At 42.3% G+C, this 17285-nt stretch overlaps 1 protein-coding gene across 1 annotated transcript in view; it reads right to left on the bottom strand.

The window, feature by feature from the left end:
* Window positions 1–12616, bottom strand: part of LOC119659534 (glucose dehydrogenase [FAD, quinone]) — a 240024-nt gene extending 227408 nt beyond the window's left edge. The window contains exon 1 of the mRNA XM_038067675.1: window positions 12190–12616. The gene's annotated coding sequence lies outside the window, so the exon portion shown is untranslated. The remainder of the gene's footprint in view (window positions 1–12189) is intronic.
* Window positions 12617–17285: the final 4669 nt, after the last annotated feature.

The raw sequence follows: 17285 nt of genomic DNA, 5'->3' as shown, positions 1-17285 counted from the left end.
CGTTGGACAGTACCGTCCCTTCGGCACCAATCGTCCCATTTCCCCCATTTCCAGAAGTAGTTCGACAAGGGGGAGCGAAGAAGCCCCAACAAGATGCAAGTGGCGGGATGAATACTATCCTCAATAAAATACTAACCATGTGTGAAAACATGCAGCATACGCCACACGTACACAATACAAAAATAAATAGCATAACAGAATATTTACACAAACAGCATGCCCGCTGCTAGGTCTGCAGTCACAGCGGTACCACTGGATGGTCTCCGGATCATCGCGATTAATGTGAATTCCATCGTAGGAATCCATCGAAGAGCGGAGCTCCTTGATTTCGCTGCCAGACAACAGCCTGACATAGTCTTGATTTCAGAAACCCACCTCAATCCGAGGCATTCGATAACATTCAAGGGTTTTGAATTCGTGAGGAACGATAGACGAAATTGTGATGGGGGAGGTGGTACCGGAATACTTGTGGGTCGCCATTATCGTTTCAGGCATATAAATAGGCCTGAATTTGAAACTTTTCGAGTGTATCGAAGTCTCATGTATTCTTTTTTCACTGCCTAGAGGAGGGAATTTATACATTCTGTCAGTCTATGCAGTGGGAAACAACCGAGCTAAGTTCAAGGAGGAATTCCATTCTCTGTTTGCGATACTCGAACTGAATAGGCTGCATAATTACTATATTAGAGCTGGCGAATGCTAAGCATACCTCGTGGCTAAACACCACAAACAATCCCAGAGGGGCATTCCTCAAATCTTGGATAGAACAATACCAGATAGAGTATAAATGCGAATTATATGAGTCAGAGAGTCCAACCTGGCCCAGGGCAAATTCCTATCTGGATTTGTGCATTGCTGACGCGCGCTTGAACTTTAATTTTAGGAATCCTCAACGGAAACTACAGACTCTTCCTTACGATAGCGACCATAACGCTATTCTTATTGAAGTTCTGTTTGATGGACGAAGAGTTCGCCTTCTGCCGATGGACAGTGGCGTCCACAGGCTGAACTTTAAACAAACAAATTGGAAGAAATTCCAAGAGTGGTTTATTCGGGGATATCGAGAGGAATGCCCACCTCTTGATGGGGAAAACGATAGTACAATTGCACCAGGTGACAGGAACTTGAGCAACGAGGAAATACTTCAGTATCTTCTCAAGCTGGAGAACTTGACGCTAGAAATAATTGAACAAGTCGTCCCTAAGATTAAACCTCGCAATAATATGGAAGGATATGAAACTGCAGCCATAAAACGGTTGAAAAAAAGCGCTCACTCGCGTCAACAAAATCTATCGGAGATATGGGGACTATCATCATCCCATATTGGTTGAGTTCAAATCACTTCTAAAGATCGCGCGGGATCTTATCCGTCAACATTACGTAAATGAAGTGAACTTCCAATGGCGGGAGAAGTTAAAGGGTATTTCACCAAGCGATCCAGATTCCATGTTTACTAAGATAAATACGTTATAACGAGATGTCCACAATTTCAAATATAGCCTGAACGGCACCACAGTTCTCCAATTTAGCTCTGCGTTGCAGGCTGATCTCATACCGAGTGATAATCTGCTTGATTACTTTGTCTCATGTGTTGAGTTAACTTCCATATTCAGAAGAGTAAACAATAAGAGATTATCCGGTATGGATGGCATTCCCAACGTGGTCCTCAAGCATTTACCAGACATTGCCATTCGTAATTATTGCATTTTGTTCAATAATTTATTGAAGAATTCCTTCTTTCCAGGACAATGGATGAAAGCCCGAGTATTCCCGATTTTAAACAGAGGGAAGGATTCATCTAGCCCTCAAAGCTACCGCCCAATCAGTTTGCTGCCTAACATCAGCAAGGTGTTTGAGGTTTTGGTATTGAAAGCCTTGAACGGGCATATCAAGAAGAAGGAATTATTGCCGAACGCGCAATTCGGATTTCGATCTGGACATTCGACAATACATGCAATAACGAAGGTAACGTCTGATATTTGCTGGCGGATTAACAATGTTTAACAAGTAGTGAGTGCGTAGGCGCTTGCCTTATAGACATGGAGAAAGCCTTTGATACCGTCTGGTTGGATGGACTGATTTTCAGGCTCCTGAAGAATGAGTTTCCCAGCCACCTCGTAGCGATGATGTGTAGTATGCTGTATGGCAAGTGCTTTGTCATTACGGACGGAAATCTCACTACTAACAGAGAATTTCATGTTCTGAATGGATTACAGCAAGGGACAGTGACTGCGCCTACACTTTTTGCGGTATTTGCCGGCGAATTGCTCAATTCTTTCGATTTTAATAAATCTCCTAAAAGGTCGTTGGTTGCCTTTGCTGACGATCTGATAGCCTACACGGCGCACAAGAAGGTAACTGAGGTGCAAGTTGAACTTCAGAAGATGTTCAATGATATTAAGTTCTTCACGAACAGTTGGCGGATGAAAATCAATGCGCAAAAGTGTGAAACGATTCTGTTTCGAAATTCCTTGGCGTATGCCAATAGGAACTTGAAAAGGAATTGGAGAGATTTCCACGTTGTCGCGAACGAGGATAGTTCTGAGCGCATTCCTCATAAGAAGTGCGTTAGATACCTGGGTGTGCGTCTTGACGAGCGTCTCCAATTTAACGAGCACGTTAAAGTCGCGCTAGAAAGCGCTCGCAAGGCATTCATGTCTCTTCGAAGACTCTTTTATGCTCCACATCTTAGCCGGAAGGTTAAGATTATTTGCTATCTTACTTTGGTTAGACCGGTGCTCACCTACGGGTGTGCTATCTGGTTTAATTTGAGTGCTAGCCAAATGGAGAAAATAAGGATCTTTGAAACGAAATGTCTGCGTGCTTGCACGGGGCTTAATAGCACTGCTTCTTCAAACTATGAGCACTATATAACTAATGAAGTGATGTATGCAGCTGGTGCTGTGCCAAGAATCGACACAGTTATCGTCAGATTGATTCGGAATCATATAGTACGATCTGCTTCGCATGATGAGAACCCTTGGGTTTCGCAGCCATTCTACCCAAATGATGGGTATTTCGAGAAAACTCTCACGACAGGCTTCATTCCTCCCGAAGCGTTCGTGTATCTTGACAGGAATGGTCTAATTCTTGATTCTGCCGGTGATCCGGTTATGTATCATATACATAGACGGGCCACGTACAAAAGGATAGAATACCCCCTGAATTTGACAGTGGGGGCTCCGGGATTCGACTGGAGATACTCCAGAGCGAGAGCAATTGACATTAAGCGGGATGAAAAAGAGAAATCTTGGTACTGGTGGCTGCGGGATGCCGGTTAGCGGTGGCCGTGCTCAGTCCTGCCATTTGTTTCTTGGTGGGGCTTTGTAAATATGTATACATTGAACGGGTGCTGATTTTGTCTCCAGTTGTAACTTATAAATACATACGTTATTATTCTTTGTTTTTTTTTGTATGGATGTTATTGTAAAAAAAGAAAAAATGTGTAATATAAAATATATAATTATGATAGTTTTAAGAACAATAATTTAAGTTAAAAGTATTTTTTATTACTTTTATTATTACTTTTATATTTCTTTATTTGCCACTAAGGCCAAGTGAATTCTGTCGGGTTTTTGACCATTTCCCGACAACTTATTGTAAAATTAGATTTTCATTTCTTACTGTTTCTTTTCTCTGTCTGTAAATCGTTATTCAAAAATTTTGAGAGCCCACAGTGGCCATTAGATTTAAGTTATTTTTGTTATTTTAAAAGATTGTTCTTTATTGTTCATTTTTCCAATCTATTGTTACCTATTTCTTAAAAATGAAAATGATTTTAAAAACAAAAATAAAAACAAAACAAAACCGAACAATCTGCATTACAAAGCTGTAAGAGTTGATAACCTCACTTAGTCTTGGCTCCACGAATGTAAGGGCACACCTTACGCTCAAACAGCTTCTCTCCTATAGGATTACATTTACTACTGTCCCAAGAAATATGCTGAGCGCTCGCATTACAAACTATTAAGAGTTCAAGGCCACTTGATTCTGCATTCCCTTAGCTCTTGTGTCGCCAGATAATACAGAGAATTATAGGGTAAGTAAGTAGAGGCAACTATGATGTTTCAGTCCTCCTGCCATTAACCTGATATTGTAAGTTGACCGCCACGTGCTTCTGGGAGCAGAATTGTCTTAGCATGATTGCCTCAAACAATTTTGACATCAGGACCCGGTCGCGACTTCGGTTTCGAAGAAGATCCTTGCTCATGTTTATGATCCAATACCATAGATTTGGTTCAAATCAATCCATGACCCTTGTACTCGAAATATGTAAGGTCAGTCCTACAACTTTGCCAGTAGATAAGAAGAGGCTTTGGCACGCTGCAGAGTAATTTGACTAACTCTTATGTTTGTAGACATAAGTGTGGTCTACTGTGAAAATCGCTGCTAACTGCCTACTGTGGTCTAGTGTGAATGCCACCGAGGTTACTTAGCTTATCCTCCCCTTCCGCCAAAAGTTTTGATTCTCAAAAAAAGTTCGCCTTCTTTCGCAGTGCCTTCCATTTTTGTTGGCTTGGTTCACGGTGTCTGGGCTGCATGGATCTGTTTCCCATACTGGAATTAGACCAGCTGTGTTCACGTCACCAAGTTCCCTTTCTTCCGCTTTTCCTGGTATGGGCGGAAGAGAAGGTTCTCACAGTTAAGCCTGCAATCCCTTCTCATTTACGTCTGAAGTTTCTTTCTGCCTAGCCTTTCTCTCCCGTTTTCTGGAAAAATTAGGCAGCAGTGTCACCGACAGGCCGGCAGTCAGGTTTCCAGTTCCTCTCATTAAGGGAGCTACCATAAAATAATTTCTGGCTGACCCCGCCGTAGGCACTAGGTGCAGGCTTTCCACTGAAGTGTAGAATCTGCCTCCCGCAGATTTTTCCGTGTGGGAACATGAATCTGGTGAGGCCTTGTGCCTTGGTCACGACCTGGAATTCAAAATTTGTAATTCCTTACCATTTAGAGAGTCACAATCCATTGCTTCCATCTTCGTGTGCGTAGTAGTAAACTACTACGGTCCTACGATCCTAGTATTACTAGCACATTTGTAGTGAGCCTTAGGAGACCTAATCTGATTCACTCCTTTGTGAAGCATAGAGTTTTGGCACAATCCCTTCTTCTTTTGTATTATTTTCTTAGTATTCCACTTCTAATAAGATTCCATGAACAAAAATCAGTTGCAGGTGCAAAGATGGAAACAAACACGTACGACAAATCAGGATTCGAACCGGAGGCCACTTGAATTGAACCCTCCCAGAAAAAGGACAATTCCCTGACTTCAATCAAAAAGTTGCATGACCTTGATGAGTTCACATAAACTGAGCTCATATTGTATAACATCATCGTCCATATTTAATTATAAATTCATAATTAAAATTCCATTGAAGTAGACATCTTTTTGTGTAATTTGCAATAACAAATTGCATTTCAGGTTTTTCAAGTTGTACTCGATGATTCCAAGTCAAATTCTGTTCCTCTTAATTGGTTTCAGACAATAATTGTGAATCTAATTTGGGACCTACACCTTTGAGGATTTTGCCATAAAATTATGTATGTATGCCTGCATATTCCACTCGCCAGTTATTCTTCTCCATGAATCTAGTATCTTTTCATTATTTAATCAAATAAGAAATAAGCCAGATTGAGTGCATCCGCCGGTATTTGCAGGAATGACAATGCTTTTTTCTGGAAACTGATTTGCGGATTTATGAGTACAGATGGATTCCATAGTGTTAAGGTTTCATTGTGACTACAATAGGATATGCTGCCATGGGTACAGATACAATGATTGTATCTTTCGAATGAATTTATGATTTATTGAAAACTATTGATAGATATACGATAACAGATTTCTCGAATCTGTGGAGAGCATCATGGGTTCTGTGAAAGTAGTATCATAGCAACAACAGCTTGTAAAGAGGATGAATGATTGTAGGATGATATAATGGAGTAGATTATGGATAATCCCGCTAATGTTCAACTTAATACTTGCACCAATAAAGAAAGTATCTTTAGCTTTGACATATTTGTTTGTGTTATTAGAAATGTGTACAGATTTTGAAATTTTTTTTTTTATTTTGGGTATTTTTTACTTAAAAACATTTGAGTGGAGATTAGTGCCCAGCACGTAATATATTGCATATACTATGACAGAATATATATTTTCGCTAGCTACAGACATTCAAAGTCTTCAAAATTGCGCTGAAGCGACAACCTGGACCTATTAGAACTTTGTTAGCAATAGTACGATTTTCACCAAACTTGATAGGATCATGCTCTATAGAATACCCTATATTACTCCAATTTCATGATTCTGGGATGAACTTAAGGGGGGTTTTGCAGTCGATTACTAAAAATTAGGGTAATATTCTATTATTAACTTTATTTGAAGAGAGGAGGAGGAGGGTATTTCGGAGCCTTCGGGTGGATAGGTTCTGAGAATAGGTCCGCGAAAGAAATAACTAATTTTCACCCTCTCCTCCCTTTGTGTCAAATGCCAGGACTGAGATCAACTTTCGAAAGTACTAATCGAGGCCTTTAATTTGATACCCCACATGGCTATATTTGGTGAAAAAAACTGTACACCCCCTTTTTGAATGAATGGAGACCCTCCTAATTAAATTCCATGTAGAGCGATGCAGCTCATTGTATTCCTACCAAATTTGGTGTCTGTCTGTATAAACCTTTCTGAGAAAAATGCGTGTGATAGACAGACAGACAGTAAACCGATTTGTCGTAGTAGACAACCACCTGGAGGATGTTGTCTGGGCATTTGAAAAGTTAGTTAGGCTGATCATGGATTGGCTGGTATCACATGGATTAGAGCTACACCGACGAGAAAGCACTGCCGGCAATGCTCCACGTATTAGCATAACCTGGATGAAGTGATGTTCTACAACTAGCACTCGTTGTTATCGACATATCAATGAAAGTTTCAAATTGAAAATTTACAGTAGTGTTGTCCGTCCTATCTCCTTCTATGGTTGTGGGTATTAGTTGACTATAAAAGGCAATGAACGCCGTCTCATGGTTGTGGAGACGAGAATATTACGTTAAATTAGCTTAATACGCGTTAATCACATCCGAAATGATGATAATCGCGATCGATATGGGGTTGTACCGCAACATCATCCAGATCAGGAAAATGCAGCGACAGATCACGACGACCTGAACCCGCTTGTGACCGGAACAGCGGCTAAAGAAAAAGAAGGTTGAGCATATCATTAGATAAGCTAAAATATCCTCAATTAAAGATTGGACTATAGAAGAAAATTGCTGATGAATTTCAGGTAAACCATAAATTAATTGTCAGCAAGTCTCAGATGGAAAACAATTCTCTCTGGTTTCACTATTGTGCATGTCCTATAACAACATTAGATTAGATATTCTCTGGGGAAAAATGTAGTGTCAGAGCATTGTTGTTGTTGTTTTTGGTTTGTACCCTGGGACCCGGCAGGCTACCAGTCCAAATAGGACCTGATACTACCCACGAAACACACCAACAGGATGTTGGCAGGCACTTATCCTATGTTGGCAGAAACATACTATCGTTTATAGCCAAAAAAAGCCAAACACAAATTTATTAAGTTTGATTCTTTTTAAGGTTTTGTGTAAACACAAACCCGTTTGTGTAAACACAAAACCTTGTTAAAATCGGCTGTCTGTAGAAATGTGGGAACTGTGAACGCTCACGCATATAGTGAGTTACATTCTTTTACGTTGAATTTAAAGGAGGGTCCCCATACATGCAAAAGGGGGTGTATATTTTTTTCATCAAATATAGTCATGTGGTATCAAATTAAAGGGCTCGGTTAGTACTTTTTGAACCCGGTCTTAATTTTGATATTTGCTGGCAAGGTTGGGAGTGCGGAGGGTTGAAAGTGATCATTTTTTTTAACGAACCCATTCTCAGAAACTACCTACCCGAAAACCTGAAAAAAATCAAAGGGTTGCCACTATATGGTGCCGAGGCTCCGAAATACCCTCCATACCTACCTGTTCAAATAAAGTTAATAATAGTCCTTTACAATTGTTTTTAGTAATTGACAGGAAAACCCCCCTTAAGTTCACCCTAGAATCACGAAAGCAATATAGGCGACAGCATAGAGCATGATCCTGCCAAATTTGGTGAAAATCGCAATATTATTAACAAAGTTATACTAGGTCAAAGTTGTCGATTCTCTGCAAATTCGAGACTATGAATGTCAATATTACTTGAACGTGGATATTTTCACATATGTTACGTGCTACATACTAATGGGACAAATGCACACTCAAGTCTCTTTATAAAAGAAATACACAAAACCTTTCATACCTTAAGCCTTTAGCTTCCGGTTTCCCGATGTTCGTTGGCTTCTCTAACAACGTCACCAAGTGCTACATTTATCTGTATCTATGTTTCCAAAGTTTTTGGGAAAAATTTGTTAGATGTGTGATTGATCAGTTATTTTTCTTCGGAAGCTGAAAGCGTAAGCGTGGCCTCCGGTTGCATTTTTCGTAAAGTAGCGTGAATGTTAAAGAGAAATGGTTCTTTGGCACGTGATATTGCCAAAAAGCTATCCTCCCATTCCGCCCTCTCCAATTTAGGAACACTCATAGTGTTCCTAAGTTGCGTTCGGAACATCCACAGGGGAGGGTGCGACCAAACTTTTTGCCTAGAGCCCAGAGTCTGACGGACCTGTATATTTGGGCGAATTCATTTAATGGGTGCCCCGCGTGCCCCGGACAACATAGAAGTTTTAAAGACTTAAAAATTACTTAAAAGGTCAGAAGCAAAGGCATGTATTTTGCCCACTAAAGAGAGAGTCTGTAATGATAGCAACCCTCTCTTCACCCATCCTGAAAGCCACCTTGATGGCCTGGAGCACGGCAAAAAGTTCAGCCGCAAAAACCGAACTGATATCCAAGGAGAAATGTGAGATTGTGTCCGATGACAATCTCACCACGCATGAACGCCAAGACAAGAAAACCCTTTGATTTGAACCACTGCCACCGCCCTGCCATACGCAGGTGGCACCTGGGCTCTGCACAGGTGGTCCCCAAATCATACGACAGGATAACCCTGGATCTTATTAGGGGTTGCGGGAATAACATTGGGAATTATAGTGTCAAATAAGCTGCGAAATGATTTATTAGGCCATATGTCCTTTGGCTGCTAGGAGGGGCCTTCTGGAAAGCAGTGGCGGCTCGTTGGCCAAAGAAAAAATCTGGCAAAATGGGTTGGTTCTGGTCAGCCCCCTAGCATCTTTTTAGGATACAAAAAGATTTTGAGTTGAGCTTGTTTTTGCAAAGTATTTTTTACAGACTCATAGTGGACACAGCGGCATACTCTATAATGGGCCTTACCACAGATCTGTAGAATTTAATCACCTTACAGGATGTGAGACCCCAAGAACCAGTTTAAGAATTAATAGACCTGCCGGCCTTTATGGTTTTAGGAATAATGGAGTTCAAGTGGTATTTTACCGAACTCGTCCTCGTTACCGTTTACCTAAAAAGGTGATAAATTTGACATGGGTAAGATTATAGATTGGGATTTTGTTGATTGGTAGGCCCAATTTTCGGGATTCTTCAACAAACGCATTTATCTGTCTTTGCAAACATTTGGAATTGAACAACCAATCGTTTTTAGTAGCCAAAATGAGGAAATCGTCCGCATATTGGAAGATTCCAATGCTACCAGAGCATTCATTATTCAGGGATGTTGTATATGTTAGATGTTAAACAACATTGGACTTAAAACGCGTCCTTGGGAAATGTCATTTCCAACTTGAAGTTATAGGCATTGATTGATTATTCTTGACACCCATAAAACAATCTTAGCAGGCAGGACTTTGTATTCATCAACGAAATTATTGATACGAACCTTGACCATACAGTTGAACAGTTTGGCAAACACATTAATGAGAGCAATAAGGCCGTAACTGGTTCAACATTCTGGGTCCTTAAGTGCTTTGGGATGAATACCACCCGAATAATAGACCAGTCCTAAGGAGGACCTAACCTGCACTAGATGAGGTTAAGCTCCTGTTGCAGCGCAGAGAATGTTTCCGGCTCCAACTATCGTACATTTTGATTAGTGATATTATCTGTGCAAGGGGTGGGGCTCGCTTGTGACTTTGCAATGCAGCAGTCAGCTCTGAGCTGAGAAACAGTGGGATACCGAAATATATCCGGAGGAGAGGGAAGGGGGTACTGCCCAGCCAAAAAATAAAGATATTAAAGGTTTTTCTTAGGATCCCAACATGGGAACTTGTGGCTGAGGTAATCATGGAATTCCAAAAGGACTTGACGTCTTTTGTCACAGGTAAGTCAGACCAAATTTCAAGTCAAAGCTTCCGCTTCGCCTTCTCAAATAGTTGAACATTTGAGGTGCTGGATTTAGCCCTGAATCGCCTATACGCGATTCGTTTCCTTTTAAAGTACAATTTAAGCTCCGGCGTCCACCAGGCCTTCGGCTGGCCTATGTGATTAGGGTTAGTTGCATCAGCAATTTCCCTTTTCAAAGTTGTAGTAGGGGTAGTAATATCTGCTAGAAGTGCTAAGGTACTGATTTGCGCCTTTAACCTTAAGGTATTAAACCTTTTTCGACTTTCAACAATCGTATGACACTAGAGGTAAAGTTACGCTTCGAAAAATTATGCTTGACTCTAGAATACCATCGAAATCGGCGCTATAAATCAAGGTACCAAAGAAACTAAGTCTCAAAATCAGGATTGAAGCAAGGAGTTAGGATCAAGGAATTAAGATAACCTGGTGTAGAATATTTCACTAGTCGATACTAGAGACATACTAAAGTACGGGTCTAGAGATGACATAAATGATGCGATCAGCAGCACATGAATGAGCTTCGGCAGCAAGATGAGTTGAAAGACAACGAATGGAAAACGATAACGCTATGCCAAAATGGGTCCAATAGACTATTCCGGCAAGAGCTTATTCTGGAACCTGGAAAATATGGTCAACATAAATTTTGGTAACGATGGACATGGTCATAGTGCAATCTACACCGTGGCATGAAGAACCATTTGGTTTGACCTCCTAAAGTTACGAAAATTCCAATGGGCTAGCACATGTAAAGGACCTCAGAATACGTAGCCGTACAGTAAAAGGTACCTTCAAAGACAATCAAGTTCAGTTCAGATGAGTAAGTGAAGATCGAAAGATACAACGGGGACAGCAAATCGTTTTCAAGACTATGGACAACGCGATGTCGGTCAACTGAAATAATTGCAGAAGACCTCCTTTGGGGGCCCGAGGGTGAAAAGGTTGAAAATTTGGTCCTGGTAGAATGAAGGATTTTTAGGTTGATATCCAAAAAATGGCATCCTATTGAAGGGGTTTATGTTAAGTTCGCATCGATATCAACGCATATGTTGAATATATTGTGAAACGCTAAAGTAGGTTCCGTTTCAGCAATAGGCTAACTTTTTTGGATAGTTTTTGACCCGCTTTACAGTTTTTCAAGTCCAAAGTAATGGAACAGGCTAATCACTGGCGGACGAATTTAACAAGAGTATAGTTCTTTGGTGGTATTAGATATAATCTATTTCAATTTTTTATCTGAATTTAAAATCCCGCTTTCATAGACACTTCTTACTAGATTATGGTTGCAAAATGGGAGGACTGAAAGCTATGTAGTCGAGTCGAAAGAAGGTTTCATAGTTCAGAAGATCAAATATGTGCTGGACTCCGGGGGTGAAAAAAAGCGTTTGCCATTTAGTTTTTACGAGTTTCGACTATTCATTTCTACTCCCATGCCCAGTTACCAATGACTACAGACGACCCCAGATAGAATTATGAAATCTTAACTGGTAGCCCAATACCTTCCCAGCAACTTCAGTAACTTCATGTTACCATTTCCTCTATTGCAGTTATTTATGGTGACCGCACGACTAGCCAAACAAAATTTTATTAACTTTCTGAACAGCATGGCCCCTTGGCTCATCTCTGCCACAATTTTGAATTCAAATTGTTCCTCCGAAATGTTACACATTCGGCCTTTGCGCGGGGTTCCATTTTCTATTCAGTTTCGCATATTTTAATTGGCTGTGAAATTAACATAAACTCAAAGTGAACAATAAATGTCCGCGAAAGGCATTAAAATGCGTCGCTGGCTATGAAAATTCAAATTTCAACAATGGAAAATGGAAGAAACGCATTTCGAAACATAGAATGAATGAAAAAAATTGTAAAACTTACATAAAAGTTACAGCCCCCTGATATGAACCTTGATACCACCCGGAAATTTCACAAGAGATTCACAACAAACTAGGTAATGTGAATGTTTCGCGAGGTCCTGCGTTCACAAGGCACTGTGAGTCCTGACACTGTTCGGTTCGATCTTTATCAACGCACTATACCGGGATCGAATCGCGGATACTAACTTCCTTACGCACGTGCCAACCTCCCGCAAGATCACTTGATGAATGAAACCTGAATTGAACCAGGAAAGTTTGAGCTTGTGGTCGCCAAAATGTAACTGAAAACTCAATCAGAGTGTCTGGCACTAGATTCGCGGCTTATCGAACTAAAGTCCAAATTGAAGAGGGAAAATCGCGAATTAATTCACCGGTACCTCTCCAAGTGCTCCACGAACCACGTCCACTTGGTAACTGAGAGCAAGCCTAGATTTCAATATGGATATAAGCAACATATCACAACGTGGAGCATAACCAGCCTCTGTGAAGTGACTTCTTGTATTTTGTGCAGATCGTCCCAAGAGCTTTCTACCAGTTACCTTTGAGGTGAAGACTTGCAGATTCAGACGAAGGTTGAGCGAAGCATCTAAATGTGAGTATCTTTTCCGTCGCAATGTTCGTTAATCTCGTTTCGAATACACTTTTCCCAGCAACATGTTCACTTCAAAGCTTGGATGACTATAAGTTGGGAGTAAGTCATGAACTCTTGAATTTCCGATTATAATTAGCAAAAATTAAATATTTGCAATTGAGATTTTCGCTAATTAAATTATTCTCTCATTAATTATTCTCTTACTTGTTCTACCATCGCCATACTCAAGCAAATGAGAGGTTGTGTTTACATCCTAGACAAATTGACCTTCTTAGTAAGAAAATGCAAATGGAATGGTTTGGTCGCGGTAAGGGATGCTAAGTTGGACTGACAGAAATTTCGCTTTATGGTCTGGCCTATGAAGATACTGCCAAGGGTAGTGTGTGCACCCTCCAGATAAATATGCACCGGAGTGCAACCGCTCACGAGTTGCTGGCACAGTTTACTGTGCAGACCAAAGTTGATCTAGTGCTCATCAGTGAGCGATACCGACACAAGGACCCAGCTTCATGGCAACCCAAAATATATAGTTCCGCTGCTATCTGGGTTTGGAACGGTACTCAACCAGGGCCCAGAGCCGAGGGGACGGTTTTGTCTGGGTAACGTTATCTAGTGTCTCGCTTACGCAGAATGAGACGATGCAGGACATTTAACGCGGACTTGTTGCACTGGAGGATCTTGGGACCAGAGGGGCAGATCCTGGTCAGGGGTTACTTCAATGCTAGGGTATTTGCATGGGGCATGTCTCACTCAGACTCCAGAGGGAAACGAATTCTCGAAATGGCTCACCGGATTCTCCCCTTCCCCTCGCCCCCCGGTTTCCAGGCTACGAGGGAAGCATTCCTGACGTAACCTTCGTATCGGAATCACTGGTGTCGCTGCCGGTCGGGTGGCGAGTTCTGCAAGACTTTTCGGCAAGCGACCATCAATATATTGCCATGGAAGTCGTTGATGCAAACTGTCCGTGTATGACAATCCAGCGTTATTTCTGTGGAACATCGCAAGGGTGAACACCGGGAGGTTTGCCAAAATTCTTGAACTAGGTCGCATTGGAGGGCACAACGGAGGTGTTGGCACTGAAGCTAATACTAATTGTGTAGATTCAGTTATGAACCCGATAACGACGGCCTGAATAGCATCTATATTTCGGAGGGCAATTGTTCTATGTATTCGTGGATGGCGGAAATTGCAGAGCTCCGGAAGGAGTTTCATAAAATCCGACGCTTGACGCAACGTCTAAACAACCGGAAGCTGCATGCACCATAATCTCTGAGTAGAGATCAGCCTAAAAGAGAGGCAGAACTTAGTCGACGAGCTGAATGGGGACCCGGGTAGACTCGGTTATAAACTGGTAACCCGAAAAATCGGCCCTCTGCGAAACCCTATTCACTTAAGGCCTAATGTATGGACCGCATTGTACGGGCACTATTCCCTGAACACTCCGTATGGGTTGATGATGTCAGTGCGGAGAGCGCCACGGATTAGTCACTTTTCTCTACCAATGAGTTGAAACAGGCAGTTCTATCTTAGAAAACCAGGAAGGCGCCTGAATCTTATGGTATTCCAGCAGAGGTGTACAAACTGGTATTGCAACATCGGCCAGACCTACTGTTCGGGGCGTTCAACGCTTGCTTAAAAGAGGGCATTTTCCCTTCCTAAGACGACGAAGACGAATCAACCAACAACATCAAACCGCACTGGTCAAACACGAAGAAGAATAAGGATAGGAGAATACAACTTTGAGACCGTTGACAATTTCTCCTATTTAGGGTCGAAAATCACAACACATGAAATCCGCGCACGGTTGTTGTCAGCCAACAGAGCCTATTTCAGCTTACAAAGACTGTTCCGCTTGAAACGTCTCACCAAAGGGTCAAAGCTCTTACTGTACAAGACTATGATCTTGCTAGTCCTCATGTATTCCTCGGAAACTTGGGTTCTTAGCAAGAAAAATTGCGAACTCTTGGCCGCGTTCGAGAGAAGAATCCTCCGAAGAATTTTTGGCCCCCTACATGAGGATGGACGATTCCGTAGCCTACACAATGACGAAATCTATGTGCGATACCATGACCGTCCGGTTGTGGATAAAATCCGGCTCAATAGGTTACGGTGGGCGGGTCACTTAATCCGTATGGATGAGGATGATCCCACCCAGAAAGTCTATAAGGGCAATATCTATGGTAGGAAAAGAAGACGAGGCAGACCCTGCCTAAGATGGAGCGATGGCGTAGGTCAGGGCGCCAGACAGCTTTTAGGGATATCGAATTGGTGGAGCTCGGCGCAAAACCAGGATGTCTGGAGTTCCTTATTAAGGCAGGCGAGCCTTGCGCTGATTTGTGGGGGGAAGGTGAACCTGAGTTGTCATCTTCATACCGACCACTTGGGATGCTTGACATTGGTGGGGAAGTGCTCAAAAAGCTCATCAGAAGTAGACTCGTTGAAGCGATACGTGCTGCCGGACACTTATCTCCGCGGTAATTTGGCTTTAGAATGGTTAGATCTACAGTTGATGCTGTCAGACAAGTTCTGGATGCCATTCATCGAACGGACGCACACAGCCGCCGTTCTTAACGGGTGGTGCTCCTCGTAACGCTTGACGTCAGAAATGCCTTTAATTCAGTAAGATAGAACATACTTTCCACGTACTGAACTATCTCTTACGGATATTGAGAGATCATCTGAGGAATCGCTCGCTGCTCTATGAAATGCTAGAGGGTTAAAAGAGGATGGAGGTCACGTAGGGGGTGGCGCAGGGATCCATTCAAGGGCCGGACCTCAGCAACGCTTCCTATGATGTTGGCGCTTGTTGCTGGACGTGTCGTCGAACAGACGCAAAGCATAGTTGGCATGTTGATGCGACAGGTAGGCCATGGATGATTATTGATGGCTTCAACATTGCACCGGAAAAAACCGAAGTAGTCATCCTGACTAAAAAGTGAATTCCGAATCTGCGTCCAATATCGTTCGGCAAGCCGATAATCAAATCAAAACCTGCGGTAAGGTACTTTTGGAGTCACTCTTTATTCAAAGATGAGCTTTTTCGAGTAACTCAAGGACCGTGGCTGAATCAGAAACATGGTGAGACTGACTGGTCGCAGCGCTCTTCTCCACCTTCCAGCTGAAGTCTCCGCAGAGGTGCGGGACTAATTCCAAAGAGCGTGTATAAAATTCTCGGAAGTGGATCCTTTACATATAGCGGGTATTTCCAGACTCTAAGTATCTCCAGCAATTCCGAGAATTCTATCTCGAATCAATGATGAGATTGCATCTCGACTGCTGAAATATCGCTACTGCAACTACAACCCCTTGTGTGATTGCACGGCTAGAAGATTTGCTTTCGCGTTATTGGTTTGAATAACCGAATAGATCCACCATGGATAATTTGTTTAGAACGTTGGCTTGACTCACTAAGGTAGGTCATTGTTAGGCTGACTCAAATCAGCTCTGGCAATGCCAGCAAACGGGTAAAAAATAAAGAGTGTTTACCGAAACTATGTCATCCCCAGGGTGTTGAAATTCTGGACGCACTCGAGCAGAAAAGTATGCAGTCGGTTGTGACGGTGCGGTGAAAGTCATCCCAGATGTGTCCAGAATGCATCCTATGCGAGGAACCAGCGAAGCTTTTTCGAATCATTTAACAATTCCCAACAGAGCATTCAGACAGTACAATTTTCGGGAAAGGAAGCGACAGAATATTGGGGTGGATTTGGGGGGTTCCCTGGCCAGCATGCTGAATGGATTACGAACTACAAAGTCTAAATTCTAAATGCATTATCCAAACTCTGCCGTGGAGCGGATGAACCTCGTGACACCGAAGGTAGGGGCGTGGTTGACGTGGCGGTACTACATCACTGGCAGGTTGACTTACCACGCGCTTAAGAGCAGGCGAGTCCCTTGCGTGTAGCTGTTTGTGAGGCAGACTGTGGGCTGGCTCCACTTAGCTTGAAGGATAGATCTTTCAATCCTCTGAGCGGATTGGAGTCGGACCAAGAGCGGATAGAGGAATGGAAGTCAAAGGCAATGCTTGGTAAACACGCGAATTCTTTTTGGCAGCCATTTGTCGATTTACATTTGTCGAACAGATGGCTGTGTGCTGAGGAGCTCTTTGATGAGACGGAGGGATTTATGTGTGCCATTCAGGGATTTATGTGTGCTATTCAGGATGGGGTGGTCGCTACCCGAACTTACAAAAAGCTTATAATCAAAGAGCGAGTGGAGAGCGTCCAGTGCAGCATGTGTGGTACGGCGTGGGAAACGTTGGACCATTGCACTGCACTGCAAAGTCTTGTATATAACCATGGACTGATCACGGGAAGATGCCCGGTTTACCGATATGAGCCGCAAGCAATACGTGATAGTTCTGCTTATAACTTGTATAGGGACCGGTTCTAACTGATCGCCGTACATCCCATAACAAGTCTGACGAATCGTTAGTTGACACGACCCTTCACTTATATTATTGATGGATTATTGGAGAAGAAGGTGAAGTTTGACCCACTGATTCG

Source organism: Hermetia illucens, chromosome 6 (assembly GCF_905115235.1).
Source record: "Hermetia illucens chromosome 6, iHerIll2.2.curated.20191125, whole genome shotgun sequence".
NCBI lineage: Eukaryota > Metazoa > Arthropoda > Insecta > Diptera > Stratiomyidae > Hermetia > Hermetia illucens.
The sequence above is the reverse complement of the archived record's forward strand: the minus strand, read 5'-3'. Positions and strand labels throughout refer to the sequence as shown.